The following is a 16,173-nucleotide window of genomic DNA, read 5'->3' on the forward strand; positions in this document are numbered from 1 at the left end:
AGGTAATGTTACGACTTCCAAATGAATCGAATTTAGATGAGGAAGAGCTGTGCAAAGTTACCAGTCTAATAAGTTAATTATAAGGGTGAAGCCATTAATCCCTTCTGCCCACAGAGAGAAATTTTTCAGTGAATTTTTTTCATAGGAGTCCTCATTCCTTTGGGAACATAGTCAATACATGTTGCTCTGTCCAACAGGCTTTAATGTGACAAATAGTCCAACTAACTCAACAAAAAATGCTATTCCTACCTTGTGTTTCATGAAGTCCTTTTGAATCCTTCCTTCATGAAGGGCATGCCACTTATGAACTACTCATTTGTAACGTGTCCCACCAAAGATTCTGATCACCAATATCAGGATATGATAGCTATTAATTTATACAGACCAATACAATCTTTTTTTTTTTTTTTTGGATTTTGCAAGGCAGTGAGTTGAAATGGCTTGCCCAAAGTCACACACCTAATAAGTCTCATGGTCTGAGGTCAGATTTGAGCTCAGATCCTCCTGACTCAGGGTTGGTGCTCTATCCACTAAACCACTATTCAACCTACATTATTTAGAAGCCACTTTAGAGTCTTTGTGGGGAAATGAAGTAAAATGAAGTGAATAAACATTTATTAACTGCATTCTATGTCCCAGGTACTGTTGCCCTCAAGAAACATACATTAAAAATAGCTAAAAAGGAGGGGAGGGAGAATTAAATTCATATAGAAATGTGATGACAAAGTACAAAGAATGAAATTTTACTGGTGTGGAACATTCCTCAAGATAAATAGGAAACATCAATAGGAATAAGCCAACTTAGTTGCTTATTCCAATTGCTTCTAGTCTCTTTTCTTGAAAGGTACATTTGTTTTTTTCTATACTTATTTAAATATACATAATATACATACACACACACACACACACACACACACACACATGCACACACACACACACACACGCAAACACATATCTTTTTCTTCCAAGCTGGATTTGCATTTTATTTGTCTCAGTGTGCTTTCAGCCATTTATCACTGACAAAAGCATTCCTTGACTGGAGTGTGGTCAAAGAATGTGGCTTCTTAATAGGGTAGAATACTGGAAATAAGACTACTACCCTTTAGCACTTATGTGTTAAATCAAAATTAGCCTACAAAAATCATCTCAACAGTGATAATTTCAAAATTAGAATGATATATTGTTACAACAATTGAGTTGCTTTATGCATCTCTTCTATCAATAATGCCTTTTCAAAGAAAAATGAGTAATAGCCAGAAGTCCATATGGAAAGGTAGCACAAAGTGTTTGCTTTCCAATAATTAAGAAGTCAAGTATTGCTTAAAATAGTCTCCTCAACAATTTGCAAAAAGTTAGTAAGCAGATTATTATTAATATTTTTTGTTTCAGGTCTGGTCGTGTGTGTGTGTGTGTGTGTGTGTGTGTGTGTGTGTGTGTGTGTGTGTGTGTCTGGATATGTGGGTGTGTGCAGAAAGAATCCAGGTTATCGCTATTCCTACCTACTCTCTCTCTCTCTCTCTCTCTCTCTCTCTGTTTCTATGTCTGTCGCTCTTTAACCCTGCCCCCCCATGACTTAAGGCTTGATTACAAACTATCACAAGACTACAGATACCCCAGTTTCTCAGATCCCTTCTCAATCACTCTATCAACAAGTGTTTATTAAACATCTATTGTGACAGTGTTTCTTCAAATTCAGATTTCTCTGGTTTTCAATGAATTTAAAAAATCCTTTTCTCCTTCCTTGTAGCATTCCTACAGAAGCATGTTATATAACTCCAGATTAAGAAATGTTCAAGTGCTCAAATACTTGCTACAATTTCTAATCTATGACAGTTCAATATCCTTAGGGTGGGGGATGGTCTTGAACTTCTTTTTTTTTATCTCCAGACCTTTTCATAGAAAGTCTGGCATGTGGTAGGTGCTTAACAATTGTTACATTTGATTGATATTCTCAAACCTCTATCTATACTGTCCCAAGGGTCTGTAGGGTTGAATAGCCTTTGCATGATTGCAAAATAATATACTTCCTGACATATAATGTTTGAGTGCTTGTGTTCCTTCTCTCTATCTCACCCACAATCAACCTACAAATCTAATTTTGTTTTAATATATCAAAAGGACACTTTTCTTTCTGATTGATCCTTTGACATGTGTAACTTAAGTATCTGTTGCTACATATCTTCTCTTAAGTGTAGTTTGTCTTTCTTACTAGAGTGGATGATGTTTGAAGTATAGGAATTAGGTCTTGTGCATTTTTTGGTGCCTCATGTGCATAGATATGTGGAATGGGTTTAGTAAGTACAACAGACTAACAGGAAGAATTTATGTAAGCTACTAGGGATACAGAAATGAAAAGAAAGTCATCACTACTCTAAATGTAACCTTTTCATATTGACTTGGAATTTCCAAATCAAGCCTATACTTCAGTGTTTTATCATTTCATTGGTGTTCAGGTAGAGATGACCAGGTTTGAAATAACAATTTTCTAGACTTCCAGTCAAGATGGCAGAGAGAAGATAGGCATAGTGCTAAAGGTCTCCTGATCTTCCCTCATATATGATATGAAACAAACTTCTTAACAGATATATGATCTACAACATCCAGAAAGAAAAACTAGGAGAAGAGCATCCACCTCAGGATCTGTCTTCCAAGATCATGGGTGAGTCTGGGCACAGGGGTGTACTCTGCTGGGAGCACTGATCAAGAGAGCCTGGGAGCCTGGATCAGCCTCAGATTAGCCCGATTAGTGGTAGGGTTGGACCCCGGGAGCCTGAGGGCCTGGGAACCAGACTGGCTCCATTAGAGGCATGACTAGAGCCTGGTCAGCCATAGGGGCTTGCGTCAACTAGGAAGCAGAGGCATTGGTTGTGGCGCTAACTATCTAGAGCTTGCAGGCAGGGCTGGAGAGAGAATTCTGGGGCTGGGGCAGGAGAACTGCAGACATGGATCCCTGGGCTCCTCTGGTCAGTAGGAATTCAGAGTCCCTACCTTCATTTCAGTTGAAACCTCTCCCCAGAAGAAAAACAGTCCATCTTCTGTCCCAGGCTAAGGCTGAACAGCAGAACCAGCTCAACTGGGAATAGGGAAGGTGATGACCTCACTCCAGGGTATAGTCCACCATTGATCAAAGATAAAAGTATTCAACAACTTCAACCACTCCTCTAGGCCAAGGGAGACGGCCTCAATCAAAGTCACAGACACTCCAGGGAAAGAAGCAGCACTCCCTACTGGTCATCTGGAGATATTACACTCAGTGAGCAAAGCCTCTAGGGATCACAACATCAGACCTCTGTGAACCAGCCCCTCCCCAATACAAGGTCTTAGGATAATGAAGAAAGTCCCGCACAAAAGAGGGTCCATAGAAAAATTCTTGGAAAGAGAAGACACTAACTTAGAGAGACCTAGAAAATATAAGGAGAATATGACCTGCTCTCCAGCATGGAAAGACTTCCTTGAAGAAATAAGAAAGGAGTTTAAAAATCAATTGGAAAATTTGGAAGAGAAAATTAACACCTTGCAACAAGAAAACAATTCTCTCAAAATCTCAATTGGTCAAATGGAAAACTCTTAAAAAAATAGAATTGAGCAATTGGAAAAGGAGTTGCAAAAGGCAAATGAAGAAAATTCTTCTGTTAAAAAAAGAATGGAGTCTATGGAAACTAACGACTTTATGAGACAGTAAGAATCTATTAAACAAAACCAAAAAATCAAAATAGTAGAAGAAAATATAAAATACCTCATCAGCAAAACCACTGACCTCGAGAATAGATTGAGGAGGGACAACCTGAGAATTTTAGGACTTCTTGAAAACATTGAAGAGAAAAAAGCCTGTCCTTAATATTACAGGATTTAGTGATGGAAAATTACCCTGATATCATGGAACCAGAGGGAAAAATAGTTATTGAAAGAATACATCAATCTCTTCTGGAAAGAGATCCTAAAATGGAAACACCAAGGAATGTTGTGACCAAATTTCAGAACTATCAGATAAAAGAGATAATCCTGCAAGCAGCCAGAAAGAAACAATTTAAATACGAAGGAGCCACAGAAAGGATTATGCTGGACCTGGCTGCATCAAAATTAAAGGATCAAAGGGTCTGGAATGAGATATTCTGAATAGTAAGGGAGCTTGGAATGCAGCCAAGAATCCATTATCCAGCAAAACTGAGTCTTCTCTTCCAGGGGTAGAGATGGTCATTTAACGAAATGGGTGACTTCCAACAATTCCTGATGAAAAGACCAGAGCTAAATAGAAAATTTAGACATCAAACAGAAGGTTCAAGAGACACATGGAAAGGAAAAAAAATGGGTAAAGAGAAAAAAAACCTGCTATCCAATAACATGAAACTGTCTATATCCCAGTATGGGAAAAAGATTCTCATAACTCTTGAGAATTGTAACTCTATCAGAGAGAATATACTTAGCCAGAAGTGATGGATACTCATGACTTAGTCATGAGACTGCTATCCAATGGGAAGACACTGGCTATATCACTGTTTCGGAGAGGGACTCTAATAACTCTTGAGAATTGTAACATGTATTAGAGAGAATATACTTAACCAGAACTGATGGATACTCATGATTTTCTGTAACTCAGATAAAATGATTTAAAAACACTACTTCCCTTCAAAGGGGTACAGGAAGGAGACAGGAGGATGGAGTAAATCTCATTACATAAAGAGGTATAAAAGACCTATTGTAATAGAGGGGAAGGAGGGAGGAGATAAGAAACACCTGAATCTTCTTCTCATCAGACTTGGCTTAAAGTTAACTTACACAGAAATTCAGTTAACTTAAGAAATATTTTACCTTTCAAGTATTAAAAGGGGAAAAGGGGAGGGGGGACAGAGATAGGGAGGGTGATAAAAAGGGGAACTATTTGAAGGAAGGGAAGGGAAAAGGGAAAAAGGAAAGGGGATAGAAAGGAAAGGGGGTGGATATAGGAAGGGAAACACACTGAAGGTGGCAGTATTCAGAAACAAAGTACTGAGGAATATGGATAATGTGAAAAAGGGGGAGAATACAATCAAAGGGAAGATAGCATAGAGGGCAATAAAGAGTTACTATTTATAACTTTCAATGTGAATGGGATGACCTCTCCCTTAAAACATAAGCGAATAGTAGAGTGGATTAGAATCCAGAATCCTACAATATGCTGCTTACAAAAAAATCATTTGAAGCAGAGTTATACATATGGAGTAAATGTAAAAGGTTGGAGCAAAATATATTTAGCTTCAGCTGAAGTGAAAAAAAGCAGGAGTAGCAATCCTTATCTCAAACATAGCAGCTGCAAAAATAGATAACATTAAAAGAGATAAGGAAGGAACTATATCCTTCTAAAAGGTATAATAGACAATAAAGTGATTTCAATACTTAATATGTATGCACCCTATGGGATAGCACTGAAATTCTCAGAGGATAAGTTGAAAGAATTACAGGAAGATATAGACAGCAAAACTCTACTAGTGGGAGACCTCAACTTCCTACTATCAGATTTTAATCTTAAAATAAACAAAAAAGAAGTTAAGAAGGAGACAGATTGTTATAAATGATATGAACAACAACCTTCCTTTTCCATGAGACCTTTCTACTGTAGCAGTAATTACACAACTAATTATTCCTGTTCATACTATAGCTGCTAGGGGGAATAATTAAAGGTCCTGAGAATTTAGATTGAGGGACAATATATATTCTTATTTTGTCTAACATTAAAGGAAACCATTATTCTGAGAAGGAGCTTCTTAACTTCCCCATATTGCCAATGTTATGGATGACCCAAAAAAGTTTAAGAACTCTTTTTCTAGAAGGAGAAAAAAACATTCAAACATTATACACTTATACACATGCATGTTTATATGCCCACATATACACATGTATTGTACACGTGCAATGTCATTATTTTTCCTGTTTTTCTTCTTGCAAGACATAAAAGAGGCTTCATAATTTATCCTGAGTCCCCATCAGCCTTGAACCTGAATACTTTGAATCTATTGATTATTTATTTATAAATTAATTGAGGCTGGTTCTCAGACAATTCACTGGTAACTTTGGAAAGAATAGTTCTGCTTGAATTAGGTTAGAAACCAAACTATTAGAATAATAAGTGAGTGAAAGGAAAGAGGGTGGAGTTAGCTCTAGTAGACAAATGTCTTTTTTTCTTTTCAATTGATATTTTATTTTATTTTGCAATTACATGTCATGAAGCTTTTGCAACATTCATCCATATGCATATGCATATTTTTCCTCCTTTCCCCTCACACCCCACTCCCAGTGGCAGTCGGGTGAATATTGTACAAACACACTTATGTTTTCAGATTAGTCATTTTCGATATGAGAAATTAGGACAAAAGGCAATGAAAGAAATCCATGAGACAGGAAAGAAATGTATTAAGAAGTAAGTGTGATATTCATTCAGATTCTGTAGGGGTTTTTCAATTTTTTGTTGTTTTTTTTTTGTTATTCTTCCCCTGGATAGGTATAGCATTGTCCATAATTGGTCTCCTAGAGTTGTCTTGGTTGTTTGAACTGCTGAGAGGAGCTGCATCTATCAAGGTTTTTCAGTTCAAAAAGTTGTTGTTAATAATTCTGCTCCCTTTGCTCAACATCAGCTCCTGTAATTCATTCCATGCTTCTCTTGAGTCTGACCATTGTATTAGTTCAGCCATTCCCTAATTATTGGGCATCCCCACAATTTTCAATTCTTTACCACTACATAAAGAGCTGTTATGAATATTTTGGAACATGTGAGACCATTTCCATTTATTATTTCTTCTAGATGTAGATCTAGTATTGAAATTGCTGGGCCAAAGGGTATGATCAGTTTTATTGTTCTTTAGGCATAGTTCGATATTACTCTCTGGAATGGTTGATTAAGTTCACAGCTTGACCAACAATGCATTAACATCCCAGTCCTCCCACAATCTCTCCAACACTGATCATTTTTCCTTATTGTCATCTTGGCCAATCTGATAGGTGTGAGGTGGAACCTCATATGTTTTAATTTGCATTACTTTAATCAATAATGATTTCAACAACTTCATTTGAAAACTGTCTGTTAATATCCATTGACCATTTATCAATTGGGGATTGACTTGTAACCTTATAAATTTGATGCAATTCTCAGTATATTTTAGAAATGAGACCTTTATCAGATGCTCTAGCTATGAAAATTGTTTTCCAGCTTTCAGTTTTCCTTCTAATTTTTACAGCATTGATTTTAATAGTGCAAAATTTAAAAATTTAATATAGTCAAAATCATTCATTTTGCAATTTATAATGTATTCTATTTCCTGTTTGGTTATAAATTTCTTTCCTTTCCATATATCTGACAGAGTATTTCTTGGTATTAATTGAACTATGCTGTTGCCCTTTTGGACTAAATTCTATGCCTATTTTGACCTTTTTTAGGTATAGTGTGAGATGTAGGTCTATGCCTAATCATACTATTTTTTTTCAGTTTTTCCAACAATATTTTGTCAAATAGTGAGTTCTTATCTCAAAAGCTAATGTCTTTGAATTTGTCAAACAGTAGATTATTATTTTTAAACTACTGTTTCTTTTGAACCTATCCTAATCCATTTATCCATTACCCTTTTCCTTAACCAGTACTAGGCAGTTTTAATGACTGATGCTTTATAGTATAGTTTTAGATCTGGTTGACTTTCCTTTACATTTTTTTCATCAGTTTCCTTGATATTCTTGACCGATTTTTGCTCTAGATGAATTTTGTATTATTTTTTCTAGCTAGCAAAATAGTTATTAGGTAGTTTCATTGGTATGACACTGGGTAGAACTGTCATTATTATTATATTAGCTTTTCCTAACTATGAACAATTGACATTTTTCTAATTGTTAAGATCTGATTTTCTTTATGTGAGAAGTGTTTTGTAATTGTGTTTTTACAGTTTCTGGATTTGCTTTGGGAGGTATATTCCCAAATATTTAATATTGGCTGCAGTTGCTTTAAATGGAATTTCTCTTTCTATTTCTTGCTCTTGGAATTTGTTGTATATCTATCTATCTATATCTATCTGTCTATATATCTATATGTTGATGATTTATGTGGGTTTATTTTTGTATCCTGCTACTTTGCTGAGTTTGTTAATTGTTTCAAGCAGTTTTTTTTGATGATTTTCTTGGGTCCTCTAATTATAACATCATGTCATCTGCAGAGAGTGAAAGCATTATTTCCTCATTGCCAATTCTGATTCCTTAATTTTTTTTTCAGGCATATTTGATTTATTTGCCAATTAAAGACCCCTCCCCCACCCTGTGAGATAAGGAGACTGAAGCAAATTGGGGTGGGGGGGTAAAAGACAGCTTAGACTGGGTCCTGACTATGACCTCCTCCTGAGGGGTCATGGTCACAGTGAATCCTTTTATGAAAGCCTATAATTATCTAGTAGTTTCCTCAATCACCGCTGCTTGCTCCAGGATCAGATCCCTCTGAGACTGGGCTAGCATCTCATAACCAACCATGAAATTTCTGATGGTGCCTGATCAAAGCAGTGGTAGATAGTAGTAGTAGTAGGTATAGAGCTGCCAATGGTCACAATCAGCCTCAGCTTCAGGCCCAGAAGGGGTACCTTGCTAACCCATGGAATGCAGGAAGGATGTCTCAAATAGATTGTCTTATTTGGTCAGGAGCTTCTTCATGGTACAGGACAGATTATCCCATTCTGCAGAGCTCAGCTCTGGAAGCAGCTTCACTTGTCTTTGTGGCAACAACATTGTCTGCAAAGATCAGACAGCCCAGAAGGGTACCAGCACCTTCCAATGTTCACTTTCTAAGACTACTCACTCCTTCCTCTCAGCTTCCTGATGCCCATACCTCCAAAACATGGGGCATCCATGCTGCTTTTGAGAGTCCCTCTGGTTTCATTCTGCCCCTAGACCACATCTTTCAAGAAGCTGCTTGCCCACTCTGAAAGTGGGGATACAGTTTGGAGCAACGTGTCAATTCCTTCTATTTTATTAGATGACCTTCTTAAGTATTTTAGATATTAAAGGGAGGATAGGATGCTATCTATATATTGTGGGTTTTTAAATTTTTTTTTTTTGTTATTTTCAGGATAGGGGAAAGAGACATGGCTTTGTTTGAGAAAAGAAGGAAAGTGGCAAGTAGACAGGGAAAGATGATAGAAGAAATAAGTCACTACCCTAAAATTCCAGGAACCAAGCTCAGGTTCCAAGAGTCCTTCTCATTTCATTTATCAGTCACTTTCAGGATTCTGGTGATATATGTACTCTAGAATTCTTTTTGACTTCCAATGCTAATATTTCTCTCTTCCCCCTTAACTCTAATTTAGACCATTAAGACTGCATCTCTAAAGAGTTCTATTATTCTGCTCCAAAACTCAAGGAGTTGGGAATATTAGTGGTAAGAGTGGATGAGGTCTCCATAGAGTTTAATAAGGAGAACTTGCCAGAGTTTGTGTATTCTTTTGCTACCTCCTGTAAGAATGTAGGGTCACTTCAACACCAAGAATAAGCATACTGTTGCCATTTTATTTTATGATAATCCCCCCTAAAATTTGGATCCTCTAGACTTCTATGAGATTTGTGAGATTTGCTTAAAGTAGTCTTCTAATAGACTGGGCATTCTCCCTCTTACTGAAGAAATCACTTTCCCTGATCTTTTCTGGAAATTTTCATAATTTATTAAAAAAATTCAACTGAGATATATTTTCTTAACTGATGCCTGCTATCTCCTTTTATTTTTAAATTGAAGGTAATAATCTTTGGTCTTTGTTTAAACTCCATAGTTCCTTCTCTGGATACAGATGGTATTCTCTATCACAGATACCCCAAAATTGTTCTTCATTTTTGCACTGGTGGAATGAGCAAGTCTATTAAGGTTGAGAATCACCCTCATGTTGCTGTTTGGGTGTAAAATGTTCTTCTAGTTCTGCTCATCTTGCTCAGCTTCAATTCATGGAAGTTTTCTAGGCTTCTCTGAAATCCCATTTCTCCTTATTTCTAATAGAACAATAGCATTCCATAACATACATCTACCACAATTTGTTCAGCCATTTCCCAATTGATGTATATCCCTTTGATTTCCAATTCTTTGCTACCCCAAACAGAGCTGCTATAAATATTTTTGTACAAGTGATGTTTTTCCAGTAGTGATATTGCTGGATTAAAGAATATGCTCATTTTATTGCCCTTTGGGCATAATTCCAAATTGCTCTCCAGAAAGTTTGGATGAGTTCACAGCTACTACTATCTCCTTTTGTACAGCTAGGTGGATAAGTGGATAGAATGCTGGGCCTGGAATCAAGAAGACTCATCTTTCTTTTCAAACTTGACCTCAGATACTAGCTTTTTGCTTTTGTTTTTGTTTTATCTTTTTGTTTTTATTTTGCAATGCAATGGGGTTAACTGACTTGTCCAAGGTCACAAAGCTAGGTAATTATTAAGGTCAAATTTGAATGCAGGTTCTCCTGACTCCAGGGCCAGTGCTTTATCCACTGGGACACCTAGCTGCCCACAGACACTAGTGTTTTGACTCTGGGTAAATCAGGTTATGCTTTTTTTGCCTCTATTTCTTTATCTATAAAGTGAACTGGAGAAGGAAATGGCAAGCCATAGCAGTTACTCTGCCAAGAATTCTTCATGAAGAGTTGGACTCAATTGAAATGACTGAATAGCAAAAGAGCCATAAAGTATTTCCTCAACATTAATTTAAAAGTGGAAGAGATTTTAGAGATCATTTAGTCCAATTTAGCACTTCTCAGAATGAAGGTAAGACCATAGAGAGGTAGTAAATTGTACACAGTGATACAGGTAGTAAGTATGTCAATGTTAGGAAATCAAACATTGTATTGAGTGACAAATCATGGAATTCCCAAAGCCTATGACTTTTAGTTATTTTAGTTAAATGACACAATGAGAAAGCAATTATGAACTAGATATCCTGAACTAACTAGGAGTTGAGATATGGAACTTGGTGGAACTGCATTTGTGGAATCCACTGATCTCTTTGAAAACCTTTATTTCTATCTAAGATCTAAAGACTACCTTTGGTCATATGTATCATATTGCTCATATCTTCTCCTCTATTATTTTTTTACCCCTTTTTAATTCTGGTATATTTTTAGTGATTCAAAATATATGATAATTAAAATTACATTTGTTTTCATATTCTGCCCATGAAACTTCTCTAAGTCTCAAAACTAAGGATTGGAACTCCTTTCCTTGGAGATGTTTTATAAGTTTTCTAAATTAAATGCTTTTTTTTCATTCTTTCATTCCTTATTTTATTTTTCTTTTCTATTTAGTCCAATCCACTGTCCTGTGGATTGGAGACTGAACCAATTTAAATGCTCACAACAAGGCAATTTGCTAGAACTGTAGTGGGTCCTAAATATGTAATTATCCAGTTTAATTGAATAATAAAGTTTGTTTGCTTTTTGATGTTCACAGTTGTCTTCTACAGTGTTTCTTTGTTGTTATTTAAATCTCAATAATTATAATTTGTAAGTACAGAATTAACAAAGTGGTGATTTGATTAATCTCATATGAATGTTCATCAATATTATTTATTTGCATAGATAATTGTCCTTAAACTTTAAATGCTGCCTTCTTGACAGATTATAGGGTTTTGTTCTACTTTTAGTTCATGCTTTGAAATGTGGCTTGATGGCTCAGTCTCCTTCCCTTACATTGTGTTCTCTGGAGATCTGTTCTATGATTAACAAACTTTTCTTTTTACTGGAGTCCTTTATTTCAAGTTCCTTGCCTTTTTCTCATTTTTGAAAGCCAAACTCTCATCAGAAGCCTTGACTCCCCTCTATTACTATATGCACTTTTTTGCATAAAACCTTACATACAAGGCCAGCATGAAAATTAGGCATGTATCATTTTCCTCATTATCTTTGTCAGACCATTGTTTAACTGCTCTCCCCCTCAACTTGTGACTCTGATACTCTCTTGAAATTGTTCTCTCCAACATTTCAATGATTTCTTTTTTAAAATAGTTTATTGATATTTAGAGTTTTTGTGACAGTCACATTTGCCAATGTATTCATCTCAGAGAGCCAATTTTCTCATAACCATTAGATCCAATAGCCAATTCTTAGTATGCTTACTATTTAACCTTCTGTGGATTTTGAAACCATCAAGAATTCTCTTTTTCTGTGACTTTTCCATTATCATCTGAAAAATCTGATTGCTTCTCTTTCTGCCTTCTGACCATTCTTTTTTTAAAATTTTGTTTCTTATATTTATATATTGCATTATATAGTCTTATATTTTATTTGTTTTCCCAACTATATTCAATAGTGGTTTTTGCCAATCTTTTTTTGGCAAGGTTTTGAGTTCTATTATTTTTCTTTCTCCCTCCCTCCCCTCCCCTCTTCCCCAGACAGAAAACAATCCAATTATAGACATTACTTTTTTTAACCATGCTAACCATAGATTGAAACAGAACATGTTGAGAAACAGAATCAGATCCAAAAGGAAGAAAGAAAACTGTTGAGATAACAAAATTCAATAATACACAAGAAAATCTTTTTTTTTTTTAACAAGGAAATGAGGTTAAGTGGTTTGTCCAAGGCCACATAGCTAGATAATTAGTAAGTGTCTGAGGTCAGATTTGAGATCAAGTACTCTTGACTCTAGGGCTGGGGCTTTACCCACTGCACCACCTAGCTGCCCCACAAGATAACTTTTAAAAACTGAAGATAATAAACTTTTGTCTTCATTTGAACTCCACAAATCCTATTCTGGCTATGGATGGTGTTTTCCATCACAAGTCCCTTAAAATTGTCTTTTATTATTTCATTGCTGTAATGATGACTGTTGGTTGATCATTGTTGTTAGTGTATATAATATTCTTCTCGTTCTGGTCATCTCAGTATTAATTCATGCAAGTCTTTATAGACTTTTTTGAAATCTCATTCTTCATGATTACTGATAGAAAAATAGTGCTCCATGATGTACATTTTACCAGAATTTGTTCAGTCATTTCCCAATTGATGGGCATTCCCATAATTTCTAATTCTTTGTCACTACAAAAAAGAACTGATCAGAATATTTTTGTACGTGTGGGATTTTTACCCATTTTCATGATCTTTTCAGGATACAGACCCAGTAGTGGTATTGATGGATCAAAAGGTATGCACATTTTTTATTTCCCTTTGAGCATAATTACAAATTACTCTTCAGAAAGGTTGGATCAGTTCACAATTTCAACAATGCATTAGTCCCAGATTTCCCACATCCTTTTACTGCTTTCTCTTTTGCACTTTATCTAATCCAATGATCCACTACTGTATTTCTTAGCCAATTCTAGACATTTTGATGACTGATGCTTTTTAATATAATTATGGATCCGGTAAGACCAGGCCATCTCCCTTTGCATTTTTTCAACAATTCCCTTGATATTCTTGACCTTTTGTTCCTCCATATGAATTCAATAATTATTTCCTAGCTCACTAAAGTTATTTTTTAGAAGTTTCACTGGTATGGCACTAAATAAATAATAAATAAATAATTTACTTTAGGTAGAATTGTCCTCTTTATTATATTAGCTTGGCCTGCCCATTAGCAATTGATATTTGTCCAGTTATTTAGATCTGATTTTGTTCAAGTGAAAACTGTTTTTAGTTGTTTGCATAAAGTTTCTGATTCAGCCTTGGCAGGTAGACTTCCAAGGATTTTATGCTATCTGAAATTATTTTAGATGGGATTTCTCTTTCTGTCCTTTGCTGCTGTATCATGTTAATAATATATGGAAATGTTGAGGATTTATGTGGGTTTATTATATATCCTGAAACTTCGCTGATGTTGCTAATTGTTTCCAGTAGATTTTAAGATGATTTTCTAGAGTTTGCAAAGAGAGAGAGAGATTTGTTTCTTTTTTATTTTTAGGTGTTTTTTTAGATTTTTGTTTTTTAGGATTTGTTTCTTAATTACCAATTCCATTTCCTTCAAATTTTTATTCTTCTCTTATTGTTAAAACTAACATTTCTCATACAATATTAACTAATAGTGGTGTTAACAGGCATCCTTGGTTCATCCCTTCATCATCCTATTGGGAATGCTTTTAGCTTTTCCCATCACATATAAAGCTTGTTGATGGTTTCAGATAGATGCTGCTTATCATTTAAAGAACAATCCATTTATTCTTAAGCTATCTAATATTTTTAGAAGGAATGAGTGCTGTATTTTCTTTAAAGTTTTTCAGCATCTTTTGAAATAATCATATGATTTGTATTAGGTTTGTTATTGATATGGTCAATTATACTGATATTTTCCTAATATTGAACCAATCCTGCATTCCTGTATAAATCTTGCTTGATCATAGTATATTATCCTGGTGATACTTGCTGTAATCACTTTGCTAATATTTTATTTAAAATTTTTGCAGCCTGATTTATTATGGAAATGGGTCTACAATTTTCTTTCTTTGTTTTTGACTCTTCCTGGTTTAGGCATCAGCACCATATTGCTGCCATAGAAGGAATTTAGGAGACTTTCTTCTTCACCTATTTTTCCAAATAGTTTATATGGAATTGGAACCAATTATTCCTTGAATGTTTAATAGAATTCATTTGTGAATCCATCTGACCCTGGAGATTTTTTCCCTAGGGAATTCATTTATGGCCTCACACAATCTGGGCTAGGAGTTCATGACTAGAAATACCAGAGGCTCTCTCTGGTGTAATCAGAACTGAGAAGATCTGCTATCCATTCCTGGGTCTTGGGACAAGGTGCAAACATTTGCTATTGTTTATGTGTTTTTCCTGGAGGAAACCAGACTCTCCCATGGGAACCCCCCCCACCTTGGAAAGGGCTGGGGGAGGGGCTCTGTTACAAGCTTAGGGGCTCACAGCCAGACCTTCCCCACTAGTCAGGTTGGTAGATGGGTGTCTTGGGGCAACCGTGCTGAAGTTCTCTCAGTTTTCCTGTTGCACACACAGCAAAGGTTTCCACTGGGGCTCTCAGTTTCTCCCTTTACTCCATGCCCTTGCACTAGGTCTCTGTTCTCTGTCCTGGGCACACCCATGTTCCTCCATGACAGACCTTGCGGGGAGATGTTCCCATCTCTTCTTCTGTGGGTTCTGTCAACCCAAAATCTGTTAAGATTTTGTATTGGTTCTGTGATAAAGAATCAAATATTTTGTTTCCACAAGGATGAGAGAGGGTATTGCTAGAATTTCACAGATGTCTGTGAGGATAATACATTACAAAAGCCAGGATGTCTGGTCTTTGTGGAAAACTGAAAGATGCCAGCCTATTTACAGGAAGGGGAGAGTTAGACAAAAGGAAAGGAGATTCAAGAATAACTTTGCTGAAGTTGAATGAGGGTCTGTGTTATCGTCCTTTGGACCTGATCAAGGAGGTTGCTGTTCACTCCCACATGCTTATTAGTATAAGGAGCAAGACAGGGAAAAACATAATGAGTGATTGTATCAATTAGATTGTGACCTTGGCCAATGATTGACATGAAGGGGGAAGAACAAGCCTTTCAAACTATATATAAGACCCAACCTTGACATGATTTAGGCCCCCTCTTTTCTTGAGAGATGTGGTCCTTTGTTAAGATGTCTTAAAAGCCATTTTTAATCACTCTTGACTGAGTATTTATGAGCAATTGATAACAGTTCTGAGGGAAAGCCAGGAGAGCCTAAAGCAGTGCCTGGCTGGCTCTCTCTCATCTTGGCAGGAAGTCATCTGACCATTCTTTTACTGCCTCATCATCAGTGTTCTATTCCCTATGTATGAATTTTGGTCTAGATATCCTCATCTTTCTATTTGTACAATAATTTCATCAGCTTATAATAATCACTCCTATGTAGATAATTCCCAGGATCTCATATCTAGCAAGAGAGAAAATATTTTGCAATTTTGGAATTTGTAGCTCTCTTTGATAATTTATAACTTCAGACTACCAACTATCCAATTCCACTTCAGATTTACTATCACTATCTAAATGCCTTTTCTCTCTGGACCCTTTCCTGGGCCCTTATTACAAAGGAACAACTCTCTATCACATTATTCTTTTTTTTGCCCTATAATCTATAATCTATAATCAAGAAATCAGCATTTATTAAATATTAATATTACTTAATTAATACTATATTATAATGATTAATATAATAAAATTAATTAATAAATATAATTCTGAGCTATGTCTTGAATATAGAAAAAAGGCAAAAGATAGTC

The 16,173-nt window shown here is 35.8% G+C and overlaps 1 pseudogene; it reads right to left on the reverse strand.

Moving 5' to 3' along the window:
- Window positions 1-8,394: 8,394 nt before the first annotated feature.
- On the reverse strand, window positions 8,395-15,051 carry LOC141506810 (galactose-1-phosphate uridylyltransferase pseudogene; annotated as a pseudogene).
- Between the last annotated feature and the right edge of the window lie 1,122 nt (window positions 15,052-16,173).

The sequence above is a fragment of the Macrotis lagotis genome, chromosome 1 (genome assembly GCF_037893015.1).
Source record: "Macrotis lagotis isolate mMagLag1 chromosome 1, bilby.v1.9.chrom.fasta, whole genome shotgun sequence".
Taxonomy (NCBI): Eukaryota; Metazoa; Chordata; class Mammalia; order Peramelemorphia; family Peramelidae; genus Macrotis; species Macrotis lagotis.